At 34.6% G+C, this 13,521-nt stretch overlaps 1 long non-coding RNA gene across 1 annotated transcript; it reads right to left on the bottom strand.

The window, feature by feature from the left end:
* Positions 1-10,691: 10,691 nt before the first annotated feature.
* On the bottom strand, positions 10,692-12,255 carry LOC116109127. The gene is made up of 3 exons (XR_004124732.1): positions 12,232-12,255; positions 11,981-12,152; positions 10,692-10,734 (listed from the first exon to the last, which is right to left on the bottom strand). It is a non-coding gene; the product is annotated as an uncharacterized LOC116109127 (long non-coding RNA).
* Between the last annotated feature and the right edge of the window lie 1,266 nt (positions 12,256-13,521).

Below are 13,521 nucleotides of genomic sequence, written 5' to 3'. Positions count from 1 at the left end.
TCTATTTGTGAAAAGGCTACACTTGCCGATGTTTGCTTTAGAAAAACCTGATTCTAAAAGTGACGAAGAATAAGAGTTTGAGCACGAACAAGTGTGTGGCTATAGTAGGCAATGGTAGAAGAAAATGTTGTGAATCATATTGCTAATGAGACTCATGCTAGGACTTTGTGGTATAAACTTGAGACCTTTTATGCTTCAAAAACAGGAAATAACAAACTGTTCTTGCTTAAACAAGCCATGAATTTGAGATACAAGGAAGGGAGTTTTATTTTGGATCACTTGAATGAATTCCAAGGTTGCTTTGATCAATTGTCCAGTGTGGTGTAAAGTTTGATGAGGATATTTAGGGACTTTGGTTGCTTACTACTTTGCCTGACTCTTGGGAAAATTTTTGTGTATCCTTGACAAATTCTGCTCCTAATGGTATTGTGACCATGGAATATGTCAAGGGTGGTGTTTTAAATGAAGAGGTTAGATGAAAAACTCAAGGTTCTTCATCATCACATTCTGAGGTCCTAGTAATTAAAAACAGGGGGAGAAGCAAGAGTAAAGGTCAAAGGCAAAATGGTATAGGTAAAAGAAGGAGTAAATCAAGGTCAAAGTACAAGAATCTTGAATGTCACTACTGTGGTCAACTAGGCATATAAAAAAATATTGCTATAAATGGAAAAAGGGAGAACAAACCTGAAAATAGTAAGCAGGAGAAAAATGATGATGGCAAGCATAATGATCAAGTAGCTACTATTACTTCAGAAGATTTCTTCATTCCCTATGATGATGATGTTGTAAATGTTGCAAGCCAAGAGACTAGTTGGGTAATTGATAGTGGTTCTTCTATTTATGCTAAATCTAGAAAAGATATTTTTACTCCATATGTTGCAAGCGACTTTGGGATAGTAAAGATGGGCAATGATGGTTTGACAAAGGTTATTGGTATTGGAGATGTGTGTTTGGAAATGGATAATGATAATAGTCTACTCCCCAAAGATGTGAAGCACATTTCTGACATTCGTCTGAGTCTGATTTCTATGGGTAGACTTGATGATGAGGGTTATTATAATACTTTTAGTGATGGTCAGTGGAAGCTTACTAGGGGTACCATGGTTGTGGCTCGAGGCAATAAGCTTTTTACTTTATACATATTACAAACAAGACTTTGCAAAGACAATATTAATGATATGGAGGATGACTTTATAGTAGGCTTGTGGCATAAGAGACTTGCCCACATGAGTGAAAAAGGCTTGACAATATTGGTTAAAAAGAATCTTCTCTCTGGAATGAAAAATGCAAATTTGAAAAGATGTACTTATTGCTAGGCAGGAAAACAAAATAGTGTTTCCTTCAAGATTTCCTCTCCTTCAAGAAAACAAGGTATTCTTGATTTGGTGCATTCCAATGTTTGTGGATCTATGAAGATTAAAAAACTTAGTAGTGCTTCTTACTTTGTGATCTTCATAGATGATCATTCATGAAAGTCATGGGTTTATACGATGAAAACAAAAGATCAAGTGTTGGATGTGTTTAAAAAATTTTAGGCTTTGGTTGAGAGACAAACTGGGAAGAAATTGAAGTGCATTAGAACAGATAATGAGGGAGAGTATTTGGGTCTATTTGATGAATATTGTAGACAATAGGGCATTCAACATCAAAAGACACCACCTAAAACTCCACAGTTGAATGGGTTGGTTGAAAGGATGTACAAGACACTAGTTGAAAGGGTGAGATGCTTGCTTTCACAGGTGTAATTGCCAGGATCCTTTTGGGGTGAAGCTTTGAGTACAACTGTACATGTTCCTGATCTCACACCTTGTGTCCCTCTTCAGTTTGATGTACCAGAGAGAGTTTAGACTGGTAAAGATGTTTCTAATGATCATTTACGTGTTTTTGGATGTAAAACATTTGTTCATATTCTTAGAGATAAGAGGTCTAAGCTTGATATGAAGACTCAACAGTGCATCTTTACAGGTTATGGTTTAGACGAATTTGGCTATAGGTTGTATGATCCAGTTGAGAAGAAACTTGTAAGAAGTCATGATGTTGTGTTTATGGAAGATCAAACTATACAAGATGTTGAGAAATTAGAGAAAGTGGTGCCCTAGTATAGTGATGGTTTGATTGACTTGGATCCAGTACCTTTCACAGTTTTGCCAACAAATGTTGAACATGATGTTCAAGATGACCAATAGGATTTAAATGATGCAGATGCTCCTATGCAGGTTGAGACAAATTATTAGACTACTGATCAACATCTAGAACTAGAGATTCCATTTAGGAGGTTTATTAGAGATTAGATATGGCAATGGACCCAGTATTTTCAGGTACCCAGCCTGGCCCGTCTCGAAAAGGTCGGGCTTTACTTGATGTTAATAGGCTTGGGCTTGGGCTTGGGCTTGGGCTTGGGATTGATTTTAAGGCCTGCCCTTGGGTATGGGCCGAGCATGGGTATGTCTTCAAACCCGACCTGACCCGATAATTATACAATTAATATTACTAAATTACCCTTATACTATATATCTAATTACAAGATTATGCTGCATATATATACCCATTTTTCCCTAACCCTAACCCTAATCTCATTCCATTCCACCACCACTTACCTATTCCAATATTTTCATCTCCCATTGTTACATCTCTATCTTTAGTTTGTCTCGCCATCACCGATTCCATCTCGCTGTCATTGATTCCATCTCGTCGTCACTTTTCCATCTTTATCTTTGGTTTGTGCTCCCTTATTTTCCCCCATTTTTTTCTTCTTTCTCTTGGACTTTTCCTTGGAGTGTTGTTTTATGTGTTGATACCAATTGCTGAGCAATTTGGTGTTTAGATTATGTAATAAACTCCATATTTAATGAAGATAATTTGTTTACTAGCCACATGTGAGTTGGCTTTTGTTGATTTTTACTGGGCAATTATATTTTCAATTACTTCTAAAAGCCCCCAAACAAAACAATTCAGTTTTCCTTGATATTTGGCTGTGTTAAAAATTGCAGCTATTCTCCCAATATCAATGTGGGTTTAGAGTCAACACAATGAACACAATCCATATGTTACCTCAAATTCTTGTTAATTGTTTTCCAAGTTTTCTTAGTTAAATTGATTGGCTATTGTAAATTATTTTAAGCACTTTCATGTTGTTGTATCATTTGCCAAATACTATAATCAACACATAATCAATGTCACATTATTCATAGAAGCACTTTCATTAAGTTTGTATAATTTGGGCTTTTGTCAATTGATTGTTTTATCGAACACTATTGTCTTTTAAAATTTTTTGCACCAAATGCATGATGCTCTACTTTAGCTTGATTGCGACCAATTTTTTGCACCAGATGCGTGATGCTCTGCTTTAGCAGTTGAGGTTTTATGAGTTTGTTTGTAACTTTACTAATATTCTTATTGGAAGCTTAATTTTTGATATATTGAGTTTGGCTTGCCTTATTAGGTTTAAACTCACCTTTAATTGAGCAAATGTAGTTTTTTTAACACAAGACTACTTAATTCAGAAGTACTTATAAGCTATCGTCAACTTGTATAGTGCATATTGGTTTTACTTTATTTGAATGCTAAGATTGTTAATGTCATATTTTTCCTCTTTCACAGTGTGCATTGTATGCAGTTGTTGTCTGTCAATTGTTTACAATTAAGTGGCTTATCTTGTTTTAGTTTTCTTCATCTTTGAACAGTGATTTTAATGGAAAGAGAGTTGTTTTGAGAGAGAATAAGGGTTTTTCCGGAAGAGGAAATTTATCAAAAGGCTCCATTAAAGTAGAGGTAGGTCATAAATTTCTATATTTCAATTAAAAAATATTTGTTCTCTTTAATTGTTTATGTGTCTTCAAGATCAAACTTTGAGCTGTTTTGGGTTTCTTTTAAATGAAAAATTATATGGGTTTTTAATTTTTCCCTCCTAGGTTGATATCCGTTAATAGTTAAGTTCAAACTTTGACAACATAAATTGTAATTTAAAGATTAAAATTTAATTTGTTCTTTTTTTCCTTCTATTATTATATGGTAAAGTTCTTGGACATATTATCCCCTATATTTAGTTTCTTTTTGATAGCATTGATTTTTTATCGATATGTTTGATTTTTGATGGTTAGTATGAATTGTTTATTGATACTCATACTTTTTGTTCATTCTTTTAGGTTTCAACATGTCAATTCAAAATTCTTTACTTGGTAAACGAAAAAGTTTAGACGAGGTCCACGAGGAGAAGAATCTACCTTGTAACTCATCGAAAAAATTGTCGACTCTGGATCCGACTAAAAGTAACCAAATTCAATCTCTAATTACAGATACTGAGGAAGAAACACATGAAGAAGATGGCCCCCCTAATGCTATTTATTTAGCAACAATACTGTAAGGACAAAACCAATTGTATGGCAACATTTCAAGAAAGTTAAAGTTCATGGCAAGGAAAAGGCAGAGTGTAACTATTGTTGTAAACAAGTTGCTGGTTGGTCTAAAAATGGGACAAGACACTTGCATTCACATTATAAAATCTGTCCAAGGTGAAAGTACGGAGATGTATCACAGAAGGTTTTTGTCGATGACTCCGAGAGAGGATTCAAGTTCAAAGTCACAAATGGTCTTAACCTCACATCATTTTGATCAAGAGTCAGTGAGGAAGGATCTTGCAATGATGATTGTTTTACATGAGTATCCTTTGAGCATGGTTGATCATTACAGATTTAGGAGATTTTTTAATGACATGCAACCACTGTTTAAGGCTATAAGCAGAAACACTATTAAGAAAGACATATTCAGGATTTATGATGTAGAAAAAGAGAAGACAATGAAATTGTTAAACAAAAACCAGAGTAGGATTGCTATCACTTCGGATTTGTAGATTGCCAACTTTCAAAACAAAGGATATATGACGGTCACAACACACTTCATCGACAACAACTGGGTCTAATAAAGTCGACTCATAAGGTATTATCTTTTAAGGTTTTATTATTCTTATTTTTTAATACGATTTTGTAGCTATATTAATATAATTTTTTATTTATAATTAATGTTGCAGATTTGTATATGTGCCTTCCCCACATACTAGAGATGTGCTTGTTGCGACATTGATGGACTGCTTTTATGAGTGGAATATTGATAGAAAGTTGTCGACATTGACGCTTGATAAATGCTCCACCAATGATGCAGTTGTTGAAGATATCTTAAAGGAACTTCCAAGTGCCTCACTTATGTTACGTGGTTCATTGTTTCATGTGTGTTATTGTGCGCATATTCTGAATCTAATTGTTCAAGATGGATTATTGGTGATTGGACAAGCAATTGCAAGAATCTGTGAGAGTGCTACTTATTGGCCAGCATTGCCCAAAAGAGAGTGAAAATTTGTTGAAGCGTCACGTTAAGAAGACATTGAAAGTACAAAGAAGTTGACTATTGACTGTAAAACTCGATGGAACTCAACTTATTTAATGCTTGAAATTGCTTTCATTTACAAAGATGTGTTTTTTTTGTTTTAAGCTTCGTGAGCCACAATATAGATGTTTGCCATCTGAGGAGGAATGAGAGTTGGTAAAACAAGTTTGTTCAAAGTTGAAAATATTTTATGTTGCTATAAACTTGTTATCCAGAACAAAATATCCAATGTCTAATATTTATTTCCCAAAATTTTGTGAAATTAGAATTGTATTATCTAGCTGGCTCAGATGTGGGAATGATTTGATAAGGAATAAGACAACAAAAATGCATGAAAAATTTAGCAAGTATTGGGATGTGATTCATGGTGTCTTGGAGGTAGCAATTGTTTTAGATCCTAGATACAAAATGAAATCGTTAGGTTATTTTTTTCCTCGGATCTATGGAGTTGATGGTAAAGATCATATTATGAGAATTCAAGGATTTTTATCAGATTTATTTATTCAGTACCAATCTAAGCTAGGAAGTAGTCAACCTCCTTCCAATGCACCTTCTTTTCAAAATGATATTCTTTATGGTGAGGAGGACGTGTCCGTTAGTGACTTTGAGATGTATATTGAACAAGAATCAAATGTTATCGAAGGAAAGTCAGAACTAGATTGTTCCTTAGATGAGAAACTTTTGCCTAGGACTCCTAACTTTGATATATTGGTTTGGTGGAAGGCAAATGGCCTAAATATCCAATCCTCTCCACTGTTGCTCGAGACATCCTTGCTATTCCTATCTCCATAGTCGCTTATGAGTCTATATTTAGCATTGGTAGGAAGGTAGTAAGCCCACATCACAACAGACTTTATTCAGATACATTAGAGGCATTGTTGTGTGCTTAGAATTGGTTATGAGCAGATATAAAAGGTGATTATATCAGAATTTTATTTCTTCAACATAGTTGTCTTATTGTCTTTAATGTATATTTTGCATTCTTATTAGGTCAACAATCATGCTCGACATTTTTGATGACACTGATGAGGAAGAAGAAGAATTATGATGACGAAGAATAGGTATGCAATTGGTTAAATATTTAGTCTTTGATGTGTTGCATGCTTCTTATGTATTTTATAATTGTAGAGAGGTGGACTTAGCTGACTGGAGTTTGCAAAACTTAAGGAGACAATAGCTTAGAAATTTGTGATAGAGTTTACTGTTATTGTATTTGTTCAGATTTTACTGTCTTAATTTGATTGTTGCTCTTATAGTTATGTTATACTCTAAAAATTACGTGGATGGATGGATGCACTTCATGGAATGTTATTTATATATTTGGTGAGTATTCAAAAATAAATTAATATTTAAAAACTGTTTCTAGAATTAAAATTATAAAACAAAATTGAAATTTATGAATATTTAAAAATTCACATTATAAAAATGGGCAGGCTTCGGCCGGGACTGAAATTACAAAAAGTCCATCGGGTTAGGCTTAGGCTTTACCTATCATCTCCTTGATGGGCCTAGGTCGGGCTTGGGCCTTTCTCATGGGGTTGGGCTTCGCCTCGGACCAAGGAGTACTCGGTCTCGGCCCGACCTGGCCCATTGCCATCACCATTAGAGATCGATGTCCTTCCACACGGTATTCTACAAATAAGTATGTATTATTGACTAACGAGGGAAAGCCTCAATGTTATGCATAAGCAATGGAAGATGAAAACAAGGCAAATTAGGTTGATGCTATGGAAGATGAGATGCAGTCATTGCATGACAATCACACCATTGAGTTGGCAAAGTTGCCTAAGGGTAAGAGAGCTTTGAAAAACAAGTGGGTCTACAAGGTGAAGCAAGAAGAACATACTTCACAGCCACGGTACAAAGCTAGATTAGTTATCAAGGGATTCAGTCAGAGAAAAGGTGTTAACTTTGATGAGATTTTCTCTCCTGTTATGAAATTATCTTCTATATGTGTGGTTTTAGGCTTAGCGACTAGCCTAGACTTAGAGGTTGAGCATATGGATGTGAAAACTGCATTCCTTCATGGTGATTTGGATGAAGAGATTTACATGGAACAACTAAATTATCTCCAAGTTAAATGAAAAGAAGATTACGTCTATCGTTTAAAGAAAAGCCTCTATGGTTTTAAGCAAGCACTCAGACAATGGTATAAGAAGTTTGAGTCAATTATGGGGGAGCATGGTTACAAGAAGACTACTTTAGATCATTGTGTATTTGTGTAGAAATTCTTTGATGATGATTTTATTATTTTATTGCTCAAATTTGATGACATGTTGATAGTTGGCAAGAATTTTTCTAGGATTGATGATTCGAAGAAGCAATTGAGTAAGTCATTTGCTGTGAAGGATTTAGGGTCAGCAAAGGAAATTCTTGGCATTCGAATTTGTCGAGACAGAAAAGAGAAGAAATTGTATATGTCACAGGAGTAGTATATGGAAAAAGTGCTTGAAAGGTTCAACATGGATAAGGCCAAAGCGGTGAGTTCTCCTCCAGCTACTCATTTCAAGCTAAGTACAAAGCAAGGTCCATCTACAGATATTCAAAAGGAGGAAATAGAAAGAGTCCCTTATGCTTCAGCTATAGGAAGCTTAATGTATGCAATGGTGTGTATGAGACCAGATATAGCTTATGCAGTTAGGGCCATTAACAGATTTTTGTCAAATCTGGGGAAAGAGCATTAGGATGTAGTGAAGTGGATTATGGGTATCTACAAGGCACTTTCAAGTTAAAACTTTGTTTTGGAAGTGATAAGCCAATTTTGGTTGGGTCTATAGATGCTAGCATGGCTGGAGACATGGTTTCAAGGAAGTCTACTTTTGGTAATCTAATTACTTTTGCTGGTGGAGCTATTTCTTGGCTATCGAGATTGCAAAAGTGTGTTGCACTTTCTATGACAGAAGTAGAATTTATTGATATAACAGAATCTCACAAGTAGTTGTTATGGATGAAGAAGTTCATGAGAGAGCTTGGTTTTAAACAACAAAGGTATGTTTTGTCTTGTGACAACCAAAGTGCTATTCATCTTGTTAAGAATTCTACATTTCATTAAAGATCTAAACATATTCATGTAAGGTATCATTGGATAAGGGATACTCTTCACAATGACCTATTTGAACTTGAGAAGATCCATACAGATGAGTGATGACAATGGTTTAATATGTTGATAGAGGCTTTAGCAAGGGAGAAGCTTCAAATATGTCGAGTTATTGCTGGTATGGTCTATCTCCCCACATAGTCGGGAAAGAGGGAGATTTGTTGGGCTTGGTTTTCCCTCATGTGAAGGATGACCCAAAATCCTAAATGCCAAAAATAAAAGAAAGAAAGAAAGAAAAAAAAAAAAAAGGTAGCAACTTTGTTCCTTTTTTTTTTTTTTTTCCCGAATGGGTGAATAGTGGAAAAATGTGGGTATCGTTCACAACAACAAAAATCTATAGAAGTGAGAGAGAGACAGTCACACCAGGTTATTTCGACGCGATCCAACGGTGAATCTTGCTCTGTTTTTGCTCAAATTTTAGAGCGCTATTGTTGACGGCAGGATCTTCATATCCAACAGTTAGTTTCGTGATAGCCATCTTTTTTATGGACTTTTGCCTCTAGAAAAACAGTCAAATCAAAGAGTTGAGTTGCACAATTTTCAGTTCATCTGTCCTTATTCAACCTAACAATCGGAAGGTCATCTCTAGTCTGATCAATCTGATTTTTGGTTAGAATGCAGAGGACGTTCGGCTTTTCAATCTAGATGGTTCGTTTTCAATTTTAACGGCTGAGTTTGGAGTTGTACAACCTATATTTCAGGTGTTTTGTTGGTGATTTTACTCCTATCTTTTCGTAACTCTTTTATGTATTTTACTTTGTTAGAATTGTGATAAAACTCTAAATTTAGTGTGGAATCACTACAAGAAAACTGACTTTCTGCGTCTAGCAAAATTAGACGCAGAAAGTCACATTTAGACGCTAAACATTTTTAGCGTCTAAATTCGGTAGTCGCCCCCTTAGTTGCAGTAGGCTGGTCGCAGATTCATAGCGCGTCTATATTGTGGTTTAGATGCAAAAAGTTTTTTTTTTGCGACTATCAAAATAGTCGGCAAATGTTGTTCAAAATAGTCCCCCAACTTAGACGCTAAAAGTTGAAGAGTAATATGGTAAAATTATATAGCGACTAATCAATTAGTTGCAAAATGTCTGTTTTAGTGTCTAATAATTTGTCGCGAATCCCACGCAAATTATTCGCCAAAGGTGTAAGGGTAATTTCGTCAAAGGTTTTGCAACTATTTTATTAGTCGAAGAATTTATCTTTTTGTGACCAAAATTTAGTGGCTACTTGTAACTCTTTTAGACACTGAATGTAGAATCCAAATGGTTTTCGCAACTATTTTATTAGTGGCCTAATGTATCTTTTGGTGACCAAAATTTAGTAGTTAATTATAGTCATTTTAGACGCTGAATGTGGAATCCAATAGGTTTTTGTGACTATTTTATTAGTGGCCGAATTTATCTTTTAGTGACAAAAATTTAGTGGTTAATTGTAATCATTTTAGACGCTGAATTTGTGAAATCCGAAATGTTATCGCGACTATTTTTTAGATGCTGAATATAGAAACAATTATACTAATTACTTTTGCTACTAAAACATTGTTGCAGAATGTGTTTTTTTAGAGCATTTCATATTGACCTCCAGCGAAATGCAACTATGCTAAATGACTTTTTGCTACTAAAATATTAGTTGCAGAATGTTTTTTTTTTTTAGAGCATTTCGTATTGACCTACATTATACATTCAACATGAATAAATAATGGACACAATATTAAATTTGATCACTAAATCAAAATCATTTTTCATACATATATATGTAGTCAATACATGGATTTTATGCATGATGAGCAATAAAAATCCAAATGCACTATCACATGTGCAAACCCAAAAGAACAACATGCACCCACATTTTCCTTTTTCTACCTATCTATCTGTGCATAACTAACAAAAAAATGCCCACCCCATGTACACCATCTACACCATATATCAAACAATCCTAAAAAGATGTTCTACCCCCTGTCAAAATATCTATTGTCCATACAACACAAAAATACCATCAATACCTTAGCACGTCAAGTGTCACCAGTTCCGGTATTTGAAATAGCTGTAGTTGATGAGGACGAGTTCTTCGTCAGTTTGAGAAGGCAAGTGCTGTCGAGTTGGAGCTTTATCAGATTCTCTAGTTCAAGGGCTATGTTAGCTGCTTCATCATCTCTAACAGACCAATTGTTGGTGTTCAAGGCTTTTATTTTCTCTTTTTGTTGATCAAATAAGTTAGCTGGTCCTCCAACTGTTTAATCTTCTATCCATTGTGACCTTCTAGTTCACAAACAAACATAAATTCAGTATCATAAATATGTTCTATCACAAAGACAATACTCAACCCAATTAAACCACATTCATCCATGCAAGAATATAGTACTAGTGAAATGTAAATGGGTCTAACGATCAATAAATTAATTAAATATCAATTTACGTAACTTACACCTTTTGTTTATGGTTGTAGTAGCTGTGGTGCCCGTAGTCTTCTTAGCCTCGGTGTTCAAGTCAACTTAAGATCCTCAAAAACCTTTTACAACAAAAAATATTAGGTTTTAATTTTATAATTTATCAGAATATGTCATTTTTTTATATGAAAAGAAATACCACACTCTAAATTATTAATGTAGGAGGTCCTCTTTGGTACCTAATTAAATACATATAAAAAACGTCAACTCTCCGTAGAAGTCAATGGAGACAAAGATGGCTATGAGGCAAGCAATAAAAAAGAAAAAGAATATGCAACTGGCTAATTAATTAAAGAGATTAGGTAAGAATTACAAGGAGTTAACAAGTAACACCATGATTTAGACATTATAAAGTCTTAAATGAATGAGTCAGACTTTAGAACGGCAGGAAAAGCGCTTTACAACTTTATTATTTTTTCGTTGAGCATGCCTTCACTCACAATCTTATAGATATTAAAAATTAATTATATATTCATAACCAAACTTTGTTTCTTCACTTTTATAAGAAAATTATAAAAATTAAGAATTGTTGTAACTGATGATTCATCAAATTCACCTACTAATTAAAGCCTTCTATTATTTTTACTTGCCCAAGCACTTAACAATTTTTACTTGCCCAAAAGCACTTAATAAATGTATATGTGTAGTTCTCAGCTCGGAACAATATTTAATTTTAGAAGAAATTAAAGGTATTAGATATAGCTAACTTATACCAGACTTACTTCAAAGTTAACTAAGCAAAAAGCTACATCTCGAAGATGAAATGTAGCACTAAGGCTGCATCAATTGAATGGTGCATTTAATAGTAAGGGTATCCAAACCAATTATTTCACTTTATGGATCTCTTACAAGAAACAGATGGGATGAAGAGCAAAAGACAACCCCTTTGAATGTTCTTTAAGTTATAAAATGAAGCTTCCGTTTATCATAATCTAGACACAACATGCAAAAGTCTACAACAAGTAATTTAGTTCACTTGTTTGATCTTACTTTACTCCAATTTCACTCTAACATATTTATTAAATTCTTCTATCTGCAAAGAGGAGGTCATTCAGTACCTGAAACAAAGCGAAGTGAATGAGATGAAGCACTAAATGAGGCCGACCAAACCAAAAGTATTTGTCGAGCCCTGTACAAGTGGCATCCCTTGCACCACCGCATGTCTTTCGGTAATTTCAAGAGCCATCTGTGTCAAAATGGTTGAAGCTCCATTCCAATAGCTAAGATTATCTGCAACCAATTAATAGTATTCAGAATTTCAACTCTTCCAGTAAGTCAAGATGATAGGTTGCAGAGAATAAATTTCTACAATCACAGGGATTAAGGATGCCCAATAACTTGCCATCCTGAAAAGGAAAAATAAATATGTTAATGACTATATCAACTTCTAGTTCAATTTAAAGTGCAGAATCATTTAGTTCAAAAGGCATTATCGAGGAGAAGATAACTCACCATTACGTTTACAAGCAAGAAAAGCACAAATGATTCCCACAAGACAGGACTGCCAATAACAAAAAAAAAAGGGAAAAAAAAATGTCAGGACAGAACATAGACTATATGTAATTGATTAGGCAAGAGTGGTACAAGAAAACTGCAGAACATAGCATGATAAGAAACACATTAAATAAAAAGAGTATTACCTTACTCCCACCACTATCTTGAAGTCATCCTCTAATGATCGTTTAATATATTTTTGGAAGTTAAATTTGCTTCCAGGAGCTAATGAACCTATCATTAATACAGAATTTTAGGGTAGAGCCACAGACTCAACTTTCCTAACTTTAGGAACTGTGAATTGTTTAACTGAAAACTCTCATTGATAATCCGTTACGCAGCCTGCGTCATCTTCTCTATTGGAATGGAAAGGCTTCTTCTTTCTCTTAGGTAGTACAGGTGGAAGATCCACATTTTGGGATTTCTTGTTTCTTTACAGTTTGATAATGTCCAGATCTCGGGCTAGAAGCATAACACTTAATTTTGAACCCCAATAATTAAAATTCAGCATTAAAATTTGTTAGAACATCAAACTAACCCGGCACGGCCACTTAAATAAGTACTCATGTTTCCACTTTTAACTCATTCTTTGACTCATTTCCTCAAGCACATGGTGAGTCAATGCAAAATAAAAATACTGTAATTAACAGCATCCCCATCTCACGCAATTCATGAAACTCACATGAAAACCTTGATTAATCAATAAAATTGGCATTATAAGCTAATGCTATCAATCAAATTGAACTCAAGTGAACATAGATCTATTCCACAATCCCAAATTCTGTAACTTCTAGATCCATGCTTCTTTCATCTTTATACACTAGTCCCCAACAAGTACAACACCCAAAACTGAAATTAGCTATAATCCACAACCATATCAACGCAATCAATAATTAAGTTTAATTCAACGATAATATATCACTCTAAAACGCAGTTGAATTACCTTAGAAACAACATGAATGTTGTCAAGCAACAGTTCAAAAGCCTCCCTAGCCGCAGCAGCCTCCATCTTTCTTAAACCACTCTGCAACGCCAAATGAACCTTCAATAGTGACTCTAAAACCCTCGTTCCTCCCTCAACTCCAACAATGGGGCCTGCATCCGT

The sequence above is a fragment of the Pistacia vera genome, unplaced genomic scaffold (genome assembly GCF_008641045.1).
Source record: "Pistacia vera cultivar Batoury unplaced genomic scaffold, PisVer_v2 Contig572, whole genome shotgun sequence".
NCBI lineage: Eukaryota > Viridiplantae > Streptophyta > Magnoliopsida > Sapindales > Anacardiaceae > Pistacia > Pistacia vera.
Note: the sequence above shows the minus strand (reverse complement) of the source record. Positions and strands in the feature narration are given on the sequence as shown.